We start from the raw sequence: 23995 nt of genomic DNA on the forward strand, positions 1-23995 counted from the left end.
TAGGAAAAATGATTTTATAGTAGTATTCCACTTAAAGGGGTAGTCCAGAACTTAAAAAACTCTAAATTCCTGTCACTTTTTATGCAATAACCATTTTTATAATTAGCTTTATTAGTGTAGCAATCACTGTGAATACTTTGGGGAATAGATTACATGTATTGCATTAAAATATAATCACGGACACTCCACTGACCACACTGAGATCAAATAAATTGACACTCTACATAAGACCGGTACACAAACAATCCTCTTTAATTAGGGAAGAGGTCCACTAAGACATAGACTATGTAATCAGTCTATTTTATCCCTCCAAAAGCCTCCATACCTGTTTGAGGAGTTTGGCAACCTAATATATCAACGACAATGGCGCATCCGCTCCTTGATGGATGTCCCTCAGTAACCCTGAATTTCCCTTATAATATAATGGAGTGACCAGGTTTCACCATTTATTATGCCACGGTCATAGATAACCAAAGTGACAATTTGCAAACAGAATGTGACTATTTGCAAAATAAAAGGTATCCTCCATCAACAGATGAATTTCTATAACATACCACAAGCTGTGCCTAGTCTCATCCTAGGTGCGTTTTGCCTACCTATCCTGCAGAGGTTAACACCCTAATAAATTAGCGACAATGGCACCCCCACTCTTCAACGAATCTCCCTGGGCAGCCTTAGCTTACTTTGACATACATAATACACCAAAATTTGATAGGTCATTATGTCAGGTGAAAAATAATGCTGTGGTTAATAATGGAGAATACTTCACATAATAGATGACATTAGTGTTTCTCAGGTAAAGCTTCAGCACATTTCCTCAAGTCAAGGTTCCTCAGGATCTGATATAAATGACATCTCAACAAAATTATATAGTTACATAGGTTGAGAAAAGACCTAGGTCCATCAAATTCAAATTTCCACCAATTGTACATTTTGTCAATAAATTAACTATAACCCACAATGTTATGTGTATTGAGGAAATCATCCAGCCCTTTTTTGAAAGCTATTATAGTGTCTGCCATTACTACCGCTTGTGGTCAGGCATTCCACAGTCTGACTGCCCGAACTGTAAAGTACCCTTTCTTATTTAGTGGTCGGAATCACCTTTCTTCCAACCATAATGAGTGCCCCTTGGTCATAAGTATGGTCCTTGGAAGGAATAAGCCATGTGCCAGTCCTTTGTAATGACCACACATATATTTATACATGTAAATGAGATCTCCTCCAAGGCATCTTTTTTCTAAGCTAAAGAAGCCCAACTTTCCCAACCTCTATTCACAAGAGAGTCCTTCCATCCCTTGTAATAATCTAGTTGCCCATCGTTGAACTGATTCTAACTTCTGAATATCTTTTTTAATGTGGAACCCAAAACTGGATCCCATATTCTAGATGTGGGCTCACAAGTGATTTCTAGAGGGGTAACAACAATACATTGGGATTGCAGGATTTTATCTTTCTTTTTATACACCCTAATATCTTGTTTGCTTTTTCTGCTGCTGCTTGACATTGAGTGCTGCTGCTCCGCTTACTAGTAACCAGAACACCTAAGTCTTTCTCCTGTTCTGTAGCCCCAGGTAAAAGCCCATTTAATGTATGTGAAGTTATAGGATTACTCCGTCTTAGGTGCATTAATCTACATTAAATTTAATTTGCCAAATGTTTGCCCATTTGGTCAACTTTTCCAGACTATTTTGCAATATTGTACTGTCAAGGTCAGATTTTAGTACACTACATAGTTTGGTGTCGTCAGCAAAGACTGACAATTTACTCTCAGTCCCATCCACAAGGTCATTAATAAAGAGGTTAAAAAGAATCGGTCCTAGCACAGATCTCCATTTAGAGAACGCAACATTTATGATTATTTTTTCCTGTCATTTAGCCAATTCCTTAACCATCTGCATACAGTTTCCTCCAGTCCCTGCTTGTTTAGCTTCAGCATAAGGCTGATAGTTCCCTTAAAAACTTTGCACACTACTGACATCAGGCTTACTGGACGGTAACTGCCTGGATCCACCTTCTTTCTTATATATCTGTACTATGTGAGCCATCCTCCAATCCCGTGGCACCAACCCTGTTACAAGAGGGTCTGTGGATGAATCCCATCTGAGCTGGGGGATTTGACAATATTTAATTTGCTCAGATGCAGTCATACTTCTTCTGGTGTTAATCTAAATAAGCCCAGCATAGTAGTACGCTCAGACCATGGGCATCCGTGTTTAAGTAGATGATAAAGATGATTTGCAGAGTTAATGATTGCAAACTTGTTCAAGAATATGAGGAGGATATCCCCTCTCTCCAAATCGCTTCATCATTTCAAGAGATTGACTCTTCAAATACGATATACTGGGACGATTTCTCCTAAGTCGGAGGTATCCCCTTCTTGACTGTAGTCAGGTGGTAGCCGTTCCATCTTAATAAACTGCTTGTGGCAGTTGGTTGTCAATGGGGAAATGTTCTTAAACATCCAAACTGATCCTTTTTGATAAGAAGGTTCAGGAAAGGAAGCTGAACTACATCTTCTTCTGATGTGAACCTTAGTCCAATCTCTTTGATATTCAAGATATTTACAAATGAGTGTAATTCCTCAAGTGTTCCAGTCCACAACATGAGATGAGAATATAATTTATGAACCTGGCCCACAAGAGGATCAGATGTTATCACCATTTCACCTCCTTTGCAAAGACAATGATTTCCTCCTACTGGCCCAGGGATATGTTAGCATACGTGAGTGCACAAGGGCTCCCACCACAGTACCCTTGAGCTGATGGAAGTACTTAAAATTGAAGAAGTAACAGTTGTGGGTCAAGATAAATTGAAGATGTATGCCAACAAACTGACTATATATTTCATTCACATTCAATAGCCAAGTGATTTACAGCATGTAACACAGCCTTGTTGGGTACATTGCTGCAAAGTGCTTCAACATTGATCGATGCTGCATCGACCGCTACACCCTCTAAGTTTCTCAGAAATTTTTTTTATAAAATGGGGGGGGGGTGGTTATGAACAAGCGGAGAATATGATCCACATAAATACCACTATTTTAGGTAATGAAATCTACCTCAGACACAATAGGGAGCCCCTTCAAAGAGACAAGGCCCTTATGTATCTTGGGCAGAGTGTAAAAGGTGGGTATTATAGGGAAAGTTTGAAAAATAAATCCATACTCATTATTTGATATCAACAATGCATCTCAAACCTCATCCAAAATATCACCAAGAGGATTACAATAATCATCTGTGGGATCGGAGGGTAAGATTTTATACATCTCTCTATGCTCCAAAATGGTCTGACACATTTGAGAGTTATTTCTAGTGATCCATCAATGTAAGGTTCCCCTCCTATGTCAGATGCCTTAATTATAATCTCCTTGTTCTTTTCAAGAGGTTTTAATGCTAATCTCGCCTATGCAGAAATATTATGTGTCATTGATGTATTAGAATGGGAAATTCTGCACAAATCCCTCTCAACCAGTTTGAGAAAATATCAATGTTTGAAAAATCACTCTGTATTGGCCTCTTTCTCCTAGTCCTCTTATGGTGGCTAGTAAAAGGGCCAATTCCCCTATCTCTCTCATTCTTCTAGATAAATTGATAATTTGACAAATATCTATTGTAAGATGCTTCTCAAAGGATACCCCATGTTCAGGCCTACCCGGTGTTCATTGATTTGGAAGCACTTTACAGCAATGTAAAGCACATGGGTTACATGCTGTAAACCACTCTCTGTTGTCCCGGACTATGGACTGTGACAGAAATAGTCGATTTCTTGGCACACATCTTCAATTAATCTAGAACCAGAACTATTTCCTTTTCAATGGGAAGTACTTCCATCAGCTCACTGGTACTGTGATGGAGAGCCCTTGAGTCCCCATGTATGTTAAGATATTTCTTGAGGAATTCAACTAGTTTAAACATCTTGAATTTCAACGAGGTTAGGTTAAGGTTCTCATTAGAAGAAGATGTAATTCAGCTGTCATTCATGGGACATGTTATAAAGAAGGATCAAGGTAGACATCAAATAACATTTTCTCATCGAAAACCATCTGCCACAGTTTATTAAGACGGGATAGCTACTGCAACTGCACCCAAGAAGGGGATACCTAAAGTTCAATTCCTCCAACTTAGGAGTAATTGTTCCAGTACATCTGATTTCAAGAGTCATTCTTATCTGTATTACTGACACCAAAGTATAGCACAAGTGATCAAAATATTACATGTTCAAGTTCCCTAAGGGGACATACAAACACAATAGAAAGGTAAAAAAAAGTTTCAAAAATATGCAAAAAATAAAAATTATATAAAAGTTTGATTACTCCTATTTCCCTCCATTAAAAATTACGAAATTAAAAAACATACAGTACAGATGAAAAGTTTGGACACACCTTCTCAGTTAAAGATTTTTCTGTATTTTCATAACTATGAAAATTGTAAATTCACACTAAAGGCATCAAAACTATGAATTAACACGTGGAATTATATTTTTAACAAAAAAGTGTGAAACAACTGAAAATTTGTATTTTCTTCTAGGTTCTTCAAAGTAGCCACCTTTTGCTTTGATGACTGCTTTGCACACTCTTGGCATGCTCTTGATGAGCTTCAAGAGGTAGTGACCGGAAATGGTTTTCACTTCACAGGTGTGCCCTGTCAGGTTTAGTAAGTGGGATTTCTTGCCTTATAAATGAGGTTGGGAACATCAGCTGTGTTGAGCAGAAGTCTGGTGGATACACAGCTGATAGTCCTATTGAATAGACTATTAGAATTTGTATTATGCCAAGAAAAAAGCAGCTAAGTAAAGAAAAACGAGTGGCCATCATTACTTTAAGAAATGAAGGTCAGTCAGTCTGAAAAATTGGGAAAACTTTGAAAGTGTCCACAAGTGCAGTTGCAAAAACCATCAAGCGCTGCAAAGAAACTGGCTCACATGAGGACCACCCCAGGAAAGGAAGACCAGGAGTCACTTCTGAGGATAAGTTTATCTGAGTCACCAACCTCAGAAATTGCAAGTTAACAGCAGCCCAGATTAGAGACCAGGTCAATGCCACACAGAGTTCTAGCAGCAGACACATCTCTACAATAACTCTTAAGAGGAGACTTTGTGCAGCAGGCCTTCATGGTAAAATAGCTGCTAGGAAACCACTGCTAAGGATAGGTAACAAGCAGAAGAGACTTGTTTGGGCTGAAGAACACAAGGAATGGACATTAGACCAGTGGAAATCTGTACATTGGTCTGATGAGTCCAAATTTGAGTTCCTTGGTTCCAACCACCGTGTCTTTGTGTGATGCAGAAAAGGTGAAGGATGGACTCTATATGCCTGGTATCCACCGTGAAGCACGGAGGAGGAGGTGTGATGGTGTGGGGGTGCTTTGCTGGTGACACTGTTGGGGATTTTTTCAAAATTTAAGGCATACTGAACCAGCATGGCTACCACAGCATCTTGCAGCCGCATGCTATTCCATCCAGTTTGCATTTAGTTGGACCATCATTTAGTTTTCAACAGGACAATGACCTCAAACACAGCTCCAAGCTGTGTAAGGGCTATTTGACCAAGAAGGAGGGTGATGGGGTGCTATGCCAGATGACCTGGCCTCCACAGTCACCAGACCTGAACCCAATCGAGATGGTTTGGGGTGAGCTGGACTGCAGAATGAAGGCAAAAGGACCAACAAGTGTTAAGCATCTCTGGGAACTCCTTCAAGATTGTTGGAAGACCGTTTCTGGTGACTACCTCTTAAAGCTCATCGAGAGAATGCCAAGAGTGTGCAAAGCAGTCATCAAAGCAAAAGGTGGCTACTTTGAAGAACCTAGAATGTAAGACATATTTTCAGTTGTTTCACACTTTTTTGTTAAGTATATAATTCCACATGTGTTAATTCATAGTTTTGATGCCTTCAGTGTGAATTTACAATTTTCATAGTCATGAAAATACAGAAAAATCTTTAAATGAGAAGGTGTATCCAAACTTTTGGTCTGTACTGTAGTTTAAATCTCATGTTTGCATATATCTTGGTCCTTACAGAGTGATGCTGTATCCCCTTTATTGTATGCTATGCAGTCATTGCGGCATGCACCTGTTCACAAATGTAAATACTTAAAACATGGCGTGTATAGTCCACAATAAGGTTAAAAAACTTTAATTCTTTAAGTACAAAGGTAAAAACATGTATTAAATATTTATCAACTGTAAGGAGGAAGACCGGACTGTGGGTACCTCTCCTGTGCCGGGTCCGGAACTGTCGGGGCTGTCTCCTCGGTTGTCCAGGGGAAAGAATAAGAGACTGGACAAATCTTGTCACCTGGAAGCAGGGGGCGTGGCAAAGCAGCAGCGCACACGGAAGCAGTCAGTCTGGACGCGAACAGGCAGCACGCGGCAGGCTGAGCAGAGTGCTTCGTCTCCTGAGCACTGGTGCTGCAAAGGACTTTGTGTGCCGGCCCACGCTGCTAATGGTGCTTCAGGACTGTGAGTACAGCAGGTGGACAGAGTAGAAAAAGACAGTACCAGACTTATTCCTGCGGTCCTCTTTGCCGGTAAACTCTGGCAGATTCACCTTGGACTGGAGAGGCACTGTGGTCCTGTTTGATCCAGCCACAGCCACTAGAAAACAGACCGTGGTGTAAAGGACCTCCATTTGGACATCGTTTGAGCCGTCGCTGATGCTGCAACCACCTGTAGGATCATCTGTCATGGAGGAGCACAAAGAACACAATACGTTCTTTAAAAAAAGACTGCTCTTATTCTACAATTATTGTTCTGCACATTCCCCCTTAACCATTTGTCTCACTGCGAGGAGCTATGCCCTTGATAAATTAAATTGCTAAATTTGTTAACCCTTGCTCTGCCTTCTGTCTGTCACTGCATCCCGCAACCTGCTAACACAACAACAAAGCTATTTAGGCAAAGATTTAGGTACAAAAAAGGCGCATATAGCACAAGCGTAACTAGGATAGGAAGAGCGTTATGGGGCAGTAAATGTTTATGCCAAGTGACAGTGCCTTAGTACCTAACATAGTAAATGTGCATAAGATAATTCTGAGGAGGTACAACAATATAAGTAGTGCATTGTACCCACAGTCTCATAATCAGTGTTCACTAAAGGGGTTATCTAGTTGGGCTATTTTATAGGTTGGGTCGTCACAGACACTGCAATATCAAATAGATAAAAAAGATATTTCATTTGTTTATTTTTTCTTTCTTTGTTTATTTTTCATAAAATATTTATTTATGGGTACAATATACTTTTAATTTTTTACTATTGTTTTGAGATTTTTTTAGAAACGTTTTTACGATTTTTTTGAACTTTTAGTTTTTACATAGTCCCTCTATGGCACTTTCACTTTTACAGCTCTGAATGCAGCTGCAAAGCATAGGCATGCAGTAGTATTGCTAAGCTTTATAAATGTCAGTGCCACATTGACATAAGCTTATTAGACCATATACTGAGCGTGATCTAACTGGCTTGCAAGCCCTGGTGACCCGGATGTTGTCATGACAATGTCAGTGTCACTATGGCATTGATTGGCCCCTCGACTGATCAGAGGGGAATGGGAGCCACTGCCCTCTCCTTCCCTTCTAAATGCTGGGATTGGTGTCAATTGCAACATTCAGGGGGTTAAAGTGACGGGAGCGGTGCGGGCACTGCTCCTGACAGTGGGAGCCTTGTGTTAGCTGTCATATTTGCTGAATGCCAAGAGGCAATCGCTTACGTCCAAGGTCAGGAAGTCCTTCCAACCTGGACATATGGATACGACAAAGGTCATGAAGGGATTAATGGACTTAATTTTCAATGCACTATATGGCTGAAAACAGAGAAATATTTATTTTTCTAAATTCCAAATACTATTTTTGGAGATTAAATTGAGAATTTTAAAAGATTTGCCAGTTTATTAACAGCAGTAGCATTCGTCCTACAGTTGTTACCATGTCTCTACAATACCAGTAGCTGCTAATAGCATTACATTTTCTATTGCAACTTGTCATAGGATTCACTTCAGATAACCGCTCTATATTCACTGGAAATAATTTAAATCCAATTATCATTCGAAGATTGAAAGAGTTGGAAAATATTGAAAATGATGTGATAATGTCATGACTAATGCCACAAATTGCTTTGGCAGCTCAGTGTTCATGACTTACCAAGTGCTAATATATAGTGCACAGTTTACATTACTCTGCATTAACCAGCAAACTACTGTGGAGGTAAATTAAACATGATGCAAAATTGCAGATTGAGGTTTTGTTAGAGTTTATCACACACCACAGCATGTTACTTCTTAATAATTCACTCCCGGTAGGTGACATCTGAAATAAATGTCGTTTTAGTCATTTGTTTAAAAAAAAAATGCAGAAACTCAGCGCATGATCTTTGGCAGTAACATGAAAAATAATAAGGTTTCTGTTGCTTAATGTAAGTCTGTCAACTGCAAAGGTTAGCAAGAAAAAATAGAAAACAAACATTGATTGTAGCAGATGTGATTGTATATTTTTCTAAGCTTTGAGTAGATGTGGTTGTAGCTAATTGTCACTCCTGCTCCTATGTCCCTGCTGTTTTAGGTTACGTTCCCACCATGAGTATTTGTTGAGTTTTTGATGTTATAAATATTCTGCATCTATTCAGTAAATTAGGTCAGGGGTTCCCAACTCCAGTCCTCAAGGCCCACCAACATGTCATGTTTTCAGGATTTCCTTAGTCTTGCCCAGGTAATAATTGCATCACCTGTGCAATGCAAAGGAAATCCTGAAAACATGACCTGTTGGTGGGCCTTGAGGACTGGAGTTGGGGACCCCTGAATTAGGTGACCACTGTTGTTTTTGTCTCTTTTTTTGGTATGTGATGTTTTAAATAAAGCTGCTTTGTTTTTGATACTTCCTGGTATTTAGCTTTTACAAAACTTTATTGATACAATTATGCAGGGAAAATGTACCAAAAACGCTTGTGCGTTTTTTACTTGGGATTTTTTTGCATCAAATGTAATTTATATGGTGAAAATCTGCATATAATACTCAGTGTACTCAAAGAAAAATTGACATGTTATGGTTTTGAAATGCGCCACAGCATAGCCTCAATGAGAAACTGCAGACGCACCCCCTTTTTTCTTGTTTTGCACTTTATTATTTACAGGTTAACCCTTCCCATAAAAGGATGTTGTAGTCAGATTCTAGAAAAGGATCCTCAAGTATGGAGGAGGCTCAAGAGATGAGCTCTTTCTACAAGCAGCAGATACTGGCAATATTACATAGCCAGCATCTGTCTCTAACAGCCATGGCTGGAGCCAAATTGCGGCCTGCCTATTAACCACCTAAATCTCAAGCAGTGGCATTTAAATGAAATGGGCACCGATGTGGGAACACAATCAATGGATTACTATGAAAGCCAGGTGTCTGCTCAAGGCTGTCATCTCAGTGGTCCTGTGAAGATCAGCCATAGGCTGACCTCCATAGGACCCTAGAATTTTCACTATGTACTGAAATATTGTGATATTGCAAAATATAGTACAAATGATCACAGGTTCAAGTTCCTTAAGGTAACTAACAAAAAATGTAAAAAATAAAGAAAAAAAAAACTAAAAAATATGAAAAAAGTTCAAATTACCCTACTTCTCCCCCATTAAAAATATAGAAATATTTTTACCATGTACTGCAATATTGTGATATTGCAAAATATAGTACAAGTGATCACATGTTCAAGTTCCTTAAGGTGATTAACAAAAAATGTAAAAAATAAAGAATTTAAAAGAAAAAAATATGAAAAAAGTTCAAATAACCCTACTTATCCTCCATTAAAATTAAAGAAAGGAAAAATATCAAAATATTTTATATCAATGCATTTAAAATGTGAAATAAATTAGCCCAAACAGTAATCACCGTAAAAAGAGTAAAAATCTAATTGACAACCCGTGCATCTTGTTTCATCAAAATTAGTATCAATAAAAACATCAGCAAACCATCATCCATTAGTGTGTTCAGTCAGGCACCCTACACATTCCTCTACTCTTCTTGTGACATGATCACAGAGGGACAATCAAGGAGACAACTGCCATGGCAACAAAGAACTCCTGAAGGAGTTACAGATTTTGAAAGTCACTATATGTTGGAAATGTAAAGAATTGCGGTATATATTGTAGGGCTTCACTCTCTCTGGTTGGCATTAGGAATTCAGCATTAGCTTCACACAGGCAATGGAGTTTTGGTCCAAACACGTGGAGTTTTTATTGCTTTCCGCAGATTGCCCAGCACCAAAACAAACTCATAAACATAAATAACTAGCCTTGTCTATGTGGTAACTAAAAAGAAGAGACCCTGGCTACTCATACACGGCTAAGCTAGCCCCAGTTTGTTCAAGCAAAACAGCTATTGTCCACAGCAACCATTGATATTGAGGTTCTCTGCACACAGAGGGGTTCTGGCCTCTCTTAAGCTCCAAGACACATCCAGTCTGATCAGCTTCCCTGAGCTAACTGACTAGGGAAAACACCTAGCCTGTTAATATCGAGAGCTAGCCAGGTGCACTAATCAAAGCCTGCAGAGCTAGGATTTAACCATGGCTTATCTGGCATTGGAAAACAATATATATATTATTGAATTGCCCTTTTTCCCATCTAAAAACAAAAAGATAAAAAAAGTCTAATCAGTAATGCCCTATCCATATCTTGAAAAGCTTGATCTGTCAAAATATTATATTATTTAATTAATTGGTAAGTGTTGAATAAAAAGCCCAAATTGTTGTTTTATCTGTTGCTACTCCCTACACTACTTCCCAAAAAATGCAATAAGTACTCCAATATGGCACTATTAACAACTGTAAATTGTCGCACAAAGAAAAGTCAACACACAGCTCCAATGATGTAAAAAAAATTAAATATTAGGTCCTGGAAAATGTTGATAAAAATCAAACTTTATTTTATGCAAACTATAAAACTTTTTTAAAAAATGACTAAAATAGTATGAAAAACTATGCCAGTTTGATATTTCTGTAAGTATTATGATCTGTAGGATCATATTTCCAGGTAATTTTTACTACACAATGATGGGTATAAAAGCAAAATTCTAAACACAGTGTTGGAATTGTATTTTTTTTACCATTTTACCTCACTTGAATTTTTTCCCATTTTTCAGTACATCTTCGTTACACTGTGTGCAAAATTATTAGGCAAGTTGTAGTTTAGAGGATTGTTTTTATTATTGATCAACAACTATGTTCTCAATCAACCCAAAAGACTCATAAATATGTTGGCTATTTGCCATGAAACGATTGATTGTTTGGTGATCACGCTTCAAAAGCTTGGCAATTTCAAGACTGCTGCACCCCTCTGCAAGACATTTCACAATTTTGGACTTTTCAGAGCCCGTCAAATCTCTCTTCTGACCCATTTTGCCACAGGAAAGGAAGCAGCCTAATAATTAAGCACACCTTATATAGGGTTTTGATGTCATTAGACAACACCGCTCCTCATTACAGAGATGCACATCACCTGATTTACTTAATTGGTAGTTTGCTCTCAAGCCTGAACAGCTTGGGGTAGGACAACATGTATAAAAAGTATCATGTGATCAAAACACAACTTGCCTAATAATTCTGCACACAGTGTATGTCCTACAAAAAGCAAACCCTCATATAGAGATATTGATAGAAAAATAAAAAAATGTATTGCTCTTAGGCCTCATTCACACTTCAGTTTTTCACGTATGAGTGCTATTTGCTTTTTTCATGGATAGCACTCGTATTTATGATAGTCAATTTTTTTCCTTTGACCAAGTGGTCCATGCAGAATCATAGAGACATGTCGAATATTAATTTGAGTGCAAAATACTGTATAGGGGAAGGTGGAGAAACTTTTTTTCCCTCATCTGTGAAAAAATCTGACCAAACTCATGAAAATTAGTAATGAAACCAGTTTTTCTCATACATAAAAAAAACTGACGCCTGATGTAGCCTTAGAATGAAAGGAGGAAAAAATGAAATTGCAAAAAAAGAACATGGGCTGCATCATTACCAGGGTAAAGGTGTTTCTGCTCTCATAGGTGTTAGGTGTCGAGTTCCCGCTTCAGCACAAGGGGAATCTCGAGCCATCTCCGCTGCGGTCTCCCATTCTTATCCAGCCGCAGTGGAGTCTGCTCAGCAGAGACGTCGGTCCCAGCATCTTGCTCAGTCTCACTCTGTACAAAGAGTTACTGCAGCTTTTCCTGCTTCTGCCATTGAAGTCAGTGTTGGGCAGCGGTGAGCAGATGCTTTTGGGGCTAAGTCCTGCTTTTCTCTTTCTGAGCATGCCCAGGGAAAGATCTCCCATTGGAGATCGAGGGTCACATGCTCAGATACTGCAGCACATCCCATTGGTCCTCCAGGAAGGTCCTGAAAGGGCAAAACTTTGGTAGCAGCTTCCCATTGGTCCTTTATTGGAAGGTCCTGAACATGCTGCAACTATATAAGCTGCGCATGACCGCACGGCCATGCGCTAGTGTACATTTGTATATGTGTGTGTGTTGTGAGTACTTTGTACCGCCATATAGTCCGTCATTACTTGGCAGCAGCTTCCATCTCTGCACGGTGGACCCCAGGCTGCGAACGCACCATACTCTATCTGTCTTATTATTTGGTGCGTTCCGCTAGCCCTAACATTACACTAGCGCCAGGGTCTGGCTAGTAATGACGGACAAAAAGCAATCCTTGCAGTATATCCAGCAGCTGGAGGGTAGGTTGGCGGCTCTCGAGAGCTCAACCTCAGCTGTGGATGTTACCGCAGTTGCTGTACAGGCTGCTAGCGTGGCTGCAGCAACCTTGTCCATTGCCACCCCTGTTCCGACATTATCTCGCCTCCTGCTGCCAGAAAAAATTTTCTGGTGATAGCAAATTTTGTAGGGGATTCGTGAGTCAGTGCTCTATTCACCTCGAGCTCCTGGCTGCACGTTTTCCCACAGAGCGGGCTAAGGTGGGATTTATAGTGTCTCTCTTGTCGGACAGGGCGTTGGAATGGGCTACGCCGCTGTGGGAGCGTGGCGATCATGTGGTGCAGAGTGCTCCGCTGTTCCTGAGCACTCTGAAACAGGTCTTTTTAGGACCTCAAGTCACCCATGATACTGCGCTCCAACTGCTGGCATTAACTCAGGGTGAGTCCTTGGTCAGTCATTTTGCCGTCCAATTCCGCACTTTAGCTTCTGAGCTGGACTGGTCGGATAAAGCCCTTATCCCCATATTTTGGAGGGGCCTGGCTGATCACGTTAAGGACGCTCTGGCCACTAGGGAGATTCCTGCCACACTGGAGGAGTTAATAACTGTCTCCACTCGAATTGACCTCCGTTTTAACGAGCGGAGGTTAGAGCAAGCCCAGTGTAGGAAGAGGTTTCGGCTGGCTCCTACCTTCGCCATACCTCTGGAATCTCCGGTCCTGGTTCCTGAGTCACATGAGGCCATGGAAGTGTCACAAGCGGGATCTAAGTCCCGGACCGCTTGTGCACTCAAGGTCTGTCATGTTTGCCAGCAGTCAGGGCATCTAGCCACCAGATGTCCTCAGCGGTCGAGGAAACGTCAGCGTCTAGTGGTAGTAGGTGGAGGTACACTAGACACGGCGACGTTTGCCTCTAAATTGTCCTTTAAGGGGACAATTATTATAGGCTCATTCTCCCACTCGGTAGAGCTCTGCGTGGATTCTGGGGCGGAGGGCAATTTTATATCTTCTGCCCTCGCCCAACGTCACGCAATACCCCTGGTTATGCTAGCTCAACCAGTAACGGTACGAGTGGTGAATGGGTCGACACTGCCCTCACAGATAACACACCAGACAATCCCTTTTACTCTGTCCATGTCGCCATCTCATCAGGAGATTATATCTCTGCTCGTCATTCCTGAGGGAATTGATGAGGTCCTGTTGGGAATACCTTGGCTACGGTACCACTCTCCTCATATCGAGTGGTCCTCAGGCAGAATTCTGGGATGGGGCGAATCTTGTGGGGGTAGGTGTCAGAGGGAGTGCGTTCAGGTTGCTACTACAGAGGTACCCGCAGATCTATCCTCTCTCCCCAAGCAGTATTGGTCTTATGCAGACGCGTTCTCCAAAAAGGCGGCGGAGGTCCTTCCGCCCCATCGCCCCTATGACTGTCCTATTGATCTCTTGCCTGGTGCTGAGCCTCCCCGGGGTCGAGTATATCCGTTATCTCTCCTGGAGACGGAGGCAATGTCACAGTACATCCAGGAAAATCTGGCAAGAGGATTCATTAGGAAGTCAGTGTCACCTGCTGGGGCAGGGTTCTTCTTCGTGCAGAAGAAGAATGGGGAATTGCGTCCATGCATAGACTACAGGGGTCTTAACGCCATCACCGTTAAAAATAAGTATCCTTTGCCCTTGATATCTGAGCTCTTCGATAGGCTTCGGGGAGCAAGGGTATTTCCTAAATTAGATCTGCGGGGTGCTTACAACCTGATTCGCATCCGTGAGGGGGACGAATGGAAGACGGCTTTTAACACCAGGGATGGGCACTATGAATATCTGGTGATGCCCTTCGGGCTCTGTAATGCCCCAGCCATTTTCCAAGACTTTGTGAACGACATCTTCCGGGATATGCTCTCCACCTCGGTCGTAGTCTATCTGGATGATATTCTCATCTACTCTCCAGATATTGACTCCCACCGGAGAGATATTTGCAAAGTCTTCGACCTCCTACGGGCAAACTCCCTCTATGCCAAGTTGGAGAAGTGTATGTTCGAGCAGGAGTCCTTACCTTTCCTAGGCTACATCATCTCTGCCCAGGGATTGGCTATGGATCCTGCCAAACTACAGGCTGTGATGGACTGGCAGGAACCCCATTCTCTTAAAGCGGTGCAGCGCTTTATGGGGTTCATTAATTATTATCGCCAGTTCATTCCGCACTTCTCAACTTTGGTAGCTCCCTTGGTTGCCCTCACCAAGAAGGGGGCAAATCCCAAATTGTGGTCTGAAGAGGTCTCCAAGGCCTTTAACTCCATAAAGTCACACTTCGCTAGCGCTCCCATCCTACATCGCCCCGATGTTGATAAGCCATTTATCATGGAGGTGGATGCCTCTTCTGTTGGTGCTGGAGCAGTCCTCTTCCAAAAGGATGCTCAAGGTCGGAAGCATCCTTGCTTCTTCTTTTCTAAGACCTTCTCACCAGCAGAGAGGAATTATTCCATCGGGGACAGGGAGTTGCTAGCCATGAAGTTGGCTTTCTCGGAGTGGAGACATCTCTTGGAGGGAGCACGTTTTCCCTTCCAAGTCTTCACAGACCATAAAAATTTGGTGTACCTGCAGACAGCCCAGCGGTTGAATTCTCGCCAGGCCAGATGGTCCTTATTCTTCTCCCGGTTTCATTTCACCCTCCATTTTCTTTCTGGGGAGAAGAACATTCGGGCCGACGCTCTCTTTCGCTCCGTTGTGTCATTTGCGGAGGAGGAAGAGGAGCCTCGGCTTATTGTCCCCACCGAAAGCTTGAGAACTGTGGCCCCGGTTTCGCTAGAGTCTGTGCCTCCGGGCAAGACTTTTGTACCATCCAGTTTGCGACCGGAGATTCTCTCTTGGGCACACTCGTCCAGGGTGTGTGGACATTTTGGTTCCAAAAGGACATCTGAGTTACTGGCAAGGACATACTGGTGGCCGCATATGGCTCGTGATGTCGCAGAATATGTTCGGGCGTGTGTCTCTTGCGCCAAGAACAAGTCCCCTCGGCAACGGCCAGCTGGTTTGCTTTACCCTCTGCCGGTGGCGGACAGGCCCTGGGAGATGGTCGGGATGGACTTTGTGGTGGGCTTACCCAAGTCTCGTAACTGCACCATTATCTGGGTGATCACCGACCATTTTTCCAAAATGGTGCACTTGGTGCCTCTTCCACGGCTACCTTCTGCACGGGCGTTGGCTGTCTTGTTCATCAAACATATCTTTCGCCTACACGGTATGCCAGACAAAATTGTTAGTGACCGGGGTCCCCAGTTTGCATCTCGATTCTGGAGAGCTTTGTCGTCTACTCAGTATTGAGTTGAATCTCTCTTCGGCATATCATCCCGAGACGAATGGGTTGGTAGAGAGGGCCAACCAGACCTTGGTCACATATTTATGACATTTTGTTTCTGCCAGGCAGGATGACTGGGCATCCTTGCTACCGTGGGCAGAGTTTGCGCTTAACAATGCCGTAGCCGACTCCACCGGTCAGACTCCATTCCTCCTAAATTACGGCCAGCATCCGCGTGTCCCTGTGCCCATGCCTGTGTCTTCTGCTGACTCCAGGGTGGCAGACTGGGCTGTGGAGGCACGGGACATTTGGGACCACACTCAGGATGCCATTCGGGCCTCCAAGGAGAAAATGAGGTCCTCTGCCGATGCTCATCGGCGTCCCGCTCCGACCTTTGCTCCTGGTGACTTAGTGTGGCTCTCCGCCCGTAACATCAGGCTGCGTGTTGAGTCCACTAAGTTTGCACCTCGCTACTTGGGTCCCTTCAAGGTCCTTGAACAGGTTAACCCTGTGGTCTACCGTCTGGCCCTTCCTCCATGCTTGGGTATCACCGACACCTTTCATGTGTCCCTCTTGAAACCCGTATACATGTCCCGGTTTTCCGAGTCATCTGCCGTGACATCGGGTTCGTCTACGGACGATTACGAGGTGAATGCTATTTTGTGGTGCAAGGTGGTACGTGGCAAAAAGTTCTATCTGGTGGATTGGAAGGGTTATGGCCCAGAGGACAGGTCCTGGGAGCCTGCTGAAAACATTCGGGCCCCACAGCTCATTGCTGCCTTCGAGCGTAGCGAGGCCCAAGGAGGGGGGGTAATGTTAGGTGTCGAGTTCCCGCTTCTGCACAAGGGGAATCTTGAGCCATCTCCGCTGCGGTCTCCCATTCTTATCCAGTCGCAGTGGAGTCTGCTCAGCAGAGACGTCGGTCCCAGCGTCTTGCTCAGTCTCACTCTGTACAAAGAGTTACTGCTGCTTTTCCTGCTTCTGCCATTGAAGTCAGTGTTGGGCAGCGGCGAGCAGATGCTTTTGGGGCTAAGTCCTGTTTTTCTCTTTCTGAGCATGCCCAGGGCAAGATCTCCCATTGGAGATCGAGGGTCACATGCTCAGGTACTACGGCACATCCAATTGGTCCTCCAGGAAGGTCCTGAAAGGGCAAAACTTTGGTAGCAGCTTCCCATTGGTCCTTTATTGGAAGGTCCTGAACGTGCTGCAACTATATAAGCTGCGCATGACCGCACGGCCATACGCTAGTGTACATGTGTATATGTGTGTGTGTTGTGAGTGAAAGTCGCTCTTTAAATAACCCTCCCTATTGGATGACTGTTCGCGGAAGGTGTATGTTTGCTATCTAGCACCCGACTTAGCCATCAGCACGTAAACACACAATACAGCGTCTTATTGCTGTGACCGCCAGTGTGGCGCCTTGTGCTTTCACAGCGCTTTCCTAACCCAAGCCTGGGTGGTTAGTGGCATTCGCCAGTGCGGCACTGCATGCACTCTCGTGCTTCTATTGCTGTCACTCTGACACCTCAGTAGCGGTGTCGAGCGCATGAGGTCTATGTACTCAAATCCTGTGTCTTGGGATTGAGTTCTGAGACTCGTTGCTTGCACTCTTGGTGCGGTACCACGGCCCTGTGACGTAACAGGGTTCGCTTCCTTCACATAGGGTGAGGTTAGCCCATGTGTGTATTCACTTTGTACCACCATATAGTCTGTCATTACTTGGCAGCAGGTTCCATCTCTGCACGGTGGACCCAGGGCTGCGAACGCACCATACTCTATCTGTCTTATTATTTGGTGCGTTCCGCTAGCCCTAACAATAGGTTAAAATATTGGAAAGATTTTGTGCTTACAAAAATAGGAAAATAAAGAAAAGTGTAATAAAAAAATAAAAGTTTAAAGAAGGCTCTTCTTTGCTTGAAGTGCTTTTTTGAAATGAGAATTACAACTGTGTTAAGTTAAAAACAAGGATGTAGATTACCAAAATTCATAGAGGAAGCATACAGAGGAAGATCTCAACAGGCAATGGAAAGTGATTTCCTTATGTTCATTTCTATTAGTACTGCGCTATGGGAATGGCAGCATGCAACATGACAAAATCACTAGCTTTATATTCATAAGTGAATGACTGAGCAGCCTGTTGAGTTATATTTTGCCTTTAAGTTGTGCTTTTATAATAGTTTTGTAAGCACCGTCCAGGATATGATTTCATGGGGCTTCGTAAGACTAGCGAATTTCACTTTCTTATTCATCAACTATTTATGATTTTAGAAGGAACATGGTATGTCTACTCGAAACATCTGTTCAAGGAGGAGATATTTTTTTTTCCTCCTTTTTAAGCAACTGCAAAAAAGACTCAATTTTCTTCTCATACTTTGTTATTATTAGCTCCAGTTTAGACATACAGAGTAGAAATAAGCAGATCGATCCACGGAGTATGAGTTGAATCTTCTGATATTTACATTTTTACATTAATATGAATGGCTTCATGCAAATTGTGGTTCACCAAAAAACACACTGCTTATCTATCGAAGAGTGAGCTAATGTCTTTCTTGCATGGCCATGCTGCATTTCCATAATGCCCTGCATTTATAACATCTAGCGGATTATCATACCTTGTACAGTGGTGGTCAGTACCTTGGCCACCAAAGATAAATGGTTTTCAGTGGAGCATAATTTGCACAGCAGAGTCATTTTCCATCTTCAGAGTCACTGGGTAAGTTTCTCTCTTCTATAAAGTATCATCTTTTATGGTTAGCAGGGTCCTCTTTCTTGCTTCTGTAGTGCATAAGCTCTTATGATCAGTGGAGTTATCCCACTCTCCTGTAGAGTATAAGGTCTTATGAATATAGGGGTCCTCTCTCTCTCTTCTGTAGTATGTTAGCTCCTATGGACACCATGGTCCTATCTCGTTCTTCTGTAGAGCATAAGATCTTATGACCAGTTGGCTCCTATCTTCAGTAGAGTGTAAGCTCTTATGATTAGTGGCGTCCTCTCTCTCTATAGAGTTTAAGCTCTTATGGCCAGCATGGTCCATTTTCTTTCTCTCTTTAGTATTATGTAGGCTTTTATCAGCAGGGTTCTCTCTTTTGTAGTGTGTAAGCTCTTATGATCTGCATTGTCCTGTTTTTCTCTGTCTTATAGAGTGCAAGGTATTGTGGTCAGTGGGATCCTCTCGCTCTTCTATAGATTTTAACCTTTTATGATCAGCGAGGTCCTCTCTCACTATTTTTCTTCTGTAGTGCGTAAGTTCTTATGACCAGCAGAGTCTTGTCTCTCTTGAAGAGTGTAAGCTCTTATGGTCAACGGGGTCCTCTTTCTTCTCTGTAGTGTATAAGCTCTTATGATTAGTGGCGTCCTCTCTCTCTCTCTCTATTTCTCATTTGTAGAGGGTAAGTTCATATGATCAGTAGGGTCCTCTCTATTATGTGGAGTGTAAGCTCTTATGTTCAGTGTTGTCTTCTCTGTTCTGTAGTGTGTAAGTTCTTATGATCTTCTGTGACCTATATTTCCTCTCAAATATATTTTCAGAAAAATAATACTTTGCAATTTTGAGATTTGCACAAATATACATGAGCAAATATAAGTTGGAAAAATGTGTCGAAGCTGACAAATTTGAAGTTCAAAAGAAGATCTACCCATCTCTAATACAATTTCCTCTTCCAGAGAGTAAGTATCCCTGCATCTCACTTTATACCAATATACTAACTATTAAAATTACCTTGACCCAAAAGGAAGTGACAAGAACTTATTCCATCCCTAACCTATAACGTATGGACTGACTAATTGTGCCCTTGCTATTAATTTAGTATACTAAGCGGCTCTATAACATTTACTTATTGTGTAGATGACTTTACTCTACACATAGTATAAACTCCAAAAAATGTGCATATTTCTGCTACCGATGTCACATTCAAACAGTTTTTGCTACCAAATTTATAGCTGCATTTATTCAACATCAGTGATCAGAACTGATCATAGGATATTCTTACAATAATCACCTTTCTTTGGTTGCACCTTGTGGAAAAAAGCCTTCTGTTACAGTACATTACTATAGAAAAATAACTCACAATAAAATTCTCTATGAAAATGTAGTTTGTAAGATCCAGGGTTGATGTTCCGGGGAACTTTAACCAACTGTTACTCAATTTGCAGCATTTTTATCGATTTTGTATTGATATAATGATGATGCTGAAAAATCCAACTTTCCAAATCTTGGTATTTTATTGTCACTTTTGTTCTTAACTGCATTATTGGTGTATTGTGATGTCTTGACCGCAATTCTTTTTCTCTTCACAATGGATATATATCAAATGTGTAAACCATGTTGTAAATGTAGCATGTAATGTACTGTGTTTTAGAAAACATTCATAAGTTTCAAAATATCCAAATTTCTATAAAAATGTTTTTTCATCACTTTTGTTAACAGGATTGTGATTAGTTCTTCAGCATTGTTGACCTCACATGGTGAAAGAGGAGGCCAATTCATGGGCAGCAAGTATCATTCCCTGGCTGCATGATCTCTGCCAGATATATTTGACTATGAAACGCTGTCGTGTTTCAAAGAAAATTATACTTTAAATACTGCTGGGGACCGAGTTGCACTGGAGAAGTCAGATAGGCGTTCACTGGTGGCTTCTACCAGCCCACTGCCCTGAATTGACAGGTCTCTGCTTATTTGTGCACGTAGGTGCTAGGGGTTCACTTTAAGTTTTGTCGTTCTTGTTTCACAGTATGCATTTAGTAAGGTATTTGTAGAATAATCTACATAAAACAAAGTTCAAACCCTTAACCAAATATGACATGACTTTACATCATTGCTGGGTCGCCTATGTGTGGAGTGAGCGCTGGAATGGTGCTTTGTCCAGACATGGTAGATGCTAGCTATAGTGTATAGCCAGAATCCATATCTAACAGCTTTGAGCAGAACTTGCTCTATAATAGAATCTGGCACAGTGAAAAATGTTATAAACCTGCATATATAGGGGAAATCTTAAAAAGTATATTTAAACCCAGTGTTTCCAGCCTGCTGAAAGCCTGCCTAAAAAGGAGAAAATGCAATTTTATTCAGGATCAAGTCCCCTGAAGGGACTAAAAAAAATAAGTAAAAAAATATTTAAAAGCAAAATCTAAAAAACATTGAATCACCATTGTCCCCCCCATTAAAATAAATAATATATTGAATACCATTATGTCTATAAAACCTCAGCCTATCAAACTATTAAATTAATTACAGAATTGCCATTTTTCTTCCACCACTTCCTAATAAAATGCAATAAAAACTCCAAACTGGTATAAATAAAGCCAAACACTTACCAAGCAAAAAACAACCTTTCACAGGGCAGACAGAAAAATATAAAAAAAACAATCCTTATCTAGGAAAGACAAGCCAAAAATTAGCTCATAGAAATATACCTTAAAATTAATTATTTATTAGATATTGATTAAAGAAACACAATTTTGTGATATAAATACTAAGAAATATCAAGAAATTAAGAATCAAAAAATACATTAAAAATTTTTTAAAGACACATAAAAAGGCAGAAAATGAATATAAATATGTATTGTAAGTTACAAGACTACACTAGTCTAAATTGTGTACTGGTTATGGGCCACAGTACATATAGAAGAATGGACCACCAATAGGACCAACATCCACAGAGTAATCCATCCTTGATAAGTGCCAGATAAAAATGAAAGTGCAATACACAAAAAATTGATTATTAAGCAGTTACAAAAAATGTACCTAATTTACAAGTATCATCAGAGATGCTAATACTGTATCTTTACATGTATAAGCTATATAAAGGGACAATGAGCTAGTGATGAGAATAATGATGATCTGTTAGGTGTCGAGTTCCCGCCGCTGCACAGGGGGAATCTCGAACCATCTCCGCTGTGGTCTCCCATTCTTTTTCAGCCACAGTGGAGCCTGCTCAGCGGAGATGTCAGTCCCAGCATCTGGCTCAGGCAGATACTGTGCACTTGGTTACTGCTGATCTTCCGGGCTCAGCCATTGTAGCCAGCACTGTTCTGCGGTGAGCAGACGCTCCTGGGACTAAGTCCTGCTTTTCCTCTACTGAGCATGCCCAAGGGATGACCTCTCATTGGAGGTCGGGGTCACATGCGCAGGTCCTTTAGCAGTTCCTATTTGACCACTAGGAAGGTCCTGGAGAGCTTCCTCTATAAAAAGTTTGCATGGCCGCACGGCCATACACTAGTATCAACTTATGTTCATGAGTGTATGAGCTTTGCTACTTTGTGGTCTGTGTCAGCATGCACTCAGGTTCGGCTGTAAGCTGTTTGAATTCCGGCACCTCTGGAGAGGAGTTTGTGTGTGTGAATTTAGGGCTGGCGTATAGCCACTAGAATTCCGGCACCTCCGGAGAGGAGTTTGTTTGTATGAATTTAGGGCAGGCGTGTAGCCACTAGAATTCCGGCACCTCCGGAGAGGAGTTGTTTGAGTGCTGTTGCTGACCGTATGACCACTGTATGCTACCTGCTCCGTTAGTGAGCTTCTGTCCTCTGTGAGGTTAACAGAGCACAGCCTTACCTTTAATCCTGACGACTCTGTTTAGCAACAGAGTGCGCTCCTATACAGACCTGTTGTCAGAACGCGTGTCTATTCAGGCATAGTACCACCATATAGTGCCGCCATTTACTAGCAGCAGGTTCCACTCCTGCATGGTGGACCCCGGGCTGTGAACACACCTATACTACTATCTCATTATTTACTCGGTGCGTTCCGCCAGCCCTAACAGATCACTCTACACTTTGACATTCCTTCAGAAATGTGTAGACAGCTATTACATCTCCTCTTGGCCTTCTCTTTTGCAAGCTAAACATTCCCAGGTCATATACCCTTTCCTCGTAGGACATCCTTTGGAGTCCACTAACCATCCTGGTATATCTTCTCTGAACTTGCTCAAGTTTTTCAATGTCTTTTTTAAAATGTTTTGCCCAGAAATGGACACAGTATTTCAGATAAGACTTGACTAAGAAGGTGTAGAGGGGGATAATTACTTCACGTGAACCAGACTCTATGCTTCTCTTCATACATCCTATAACTGTGTTGGCCTTTTTGCTGCTGTGATTTTTTAGTATACCCAAGTCTTTTTCAAATGTGCTGTTTCTTAGTTCTATTCATCCCATTCTGTAGGTGTATTTTTTGTTATTCTTGCCCAGATGTAGAATCTTGCATTCATCCCTGCTAAATACAATTTCATTCGTCGCTGCCCATTGTTCAAGCTTATCTAGATCCTTCTGAATCCATTCTCTGTCTTCTCTAGTGTTAGCTACCCCTCCTTGCTTTGCATCATCTGCAAATTTGATCAATATACCTTCAGTTCCCTTATCTAGATCAGTTGTAAAAATGTTGAACAACACTGAGGCCAGGACACAGCGTTGTGGTACTTCACTTGAAATACTTTTCCAATTGGATGTGCAACCATTTTTTACCATTTATTTATTACCAGTACTGTCTGTGTCTATATAATTTTGCAAATGAAATATTATATTGCTGTACTAGTAAGTTAATTTTAGCAGTAAAGCACATTAAATGATGGACATTTCAATAATATGTTAATGTTCAAATATAAGGATGTAAAAAAAGACAATACAATCTTAAGCCTACCCTATAGTTTTGGTGAATCTCACTGTGGACATACACTTCACTTTTTTCACAGACCATTCCCCTGTGTGAAGCCATAAAAAAATAGAAAGGAGATAGCTGGGACTTTAAAAGAAACCAAAAAATGTACCTAAGCACTAACAGGCAAGTAATTGCTACCTACCTGCCTGTTGTGTATGGCACCATTCTTTCCTGGCACAGAAAGGTCACTGACCGCTCGTGCCGGTGATTCAGCTGCTTCTGGTGACATCACATTGATTCTTTTCTGCTCCACTCTATTGACAGGGTGTGACTTTTGATGTTATTCTGATTGACAGCTAGATTCTACATGCCGTGTTTTTCTTGCACCCATTCACTTGTATTGGTGAGTCTTGACTGGTAAATGCAGCCAATCGCAACATGCCGAGATGTCTTTC

Source organism: Ranitomeya imitator, chromosome 2, assembly GCF_032444005.1.
Source record: "Ranitomeya imitator isolate aRanImi1 chromosome 2, aRanImi1.pri, whole genome shotgun sequence".
Classification (NCBI taxonomy): domain Eukaryota; kingdom Metazoa; phylum Chordata; class Amphibia; order Anura; family Dendrobatidae; genus Ranitomeya; species Ranitomeya imitator.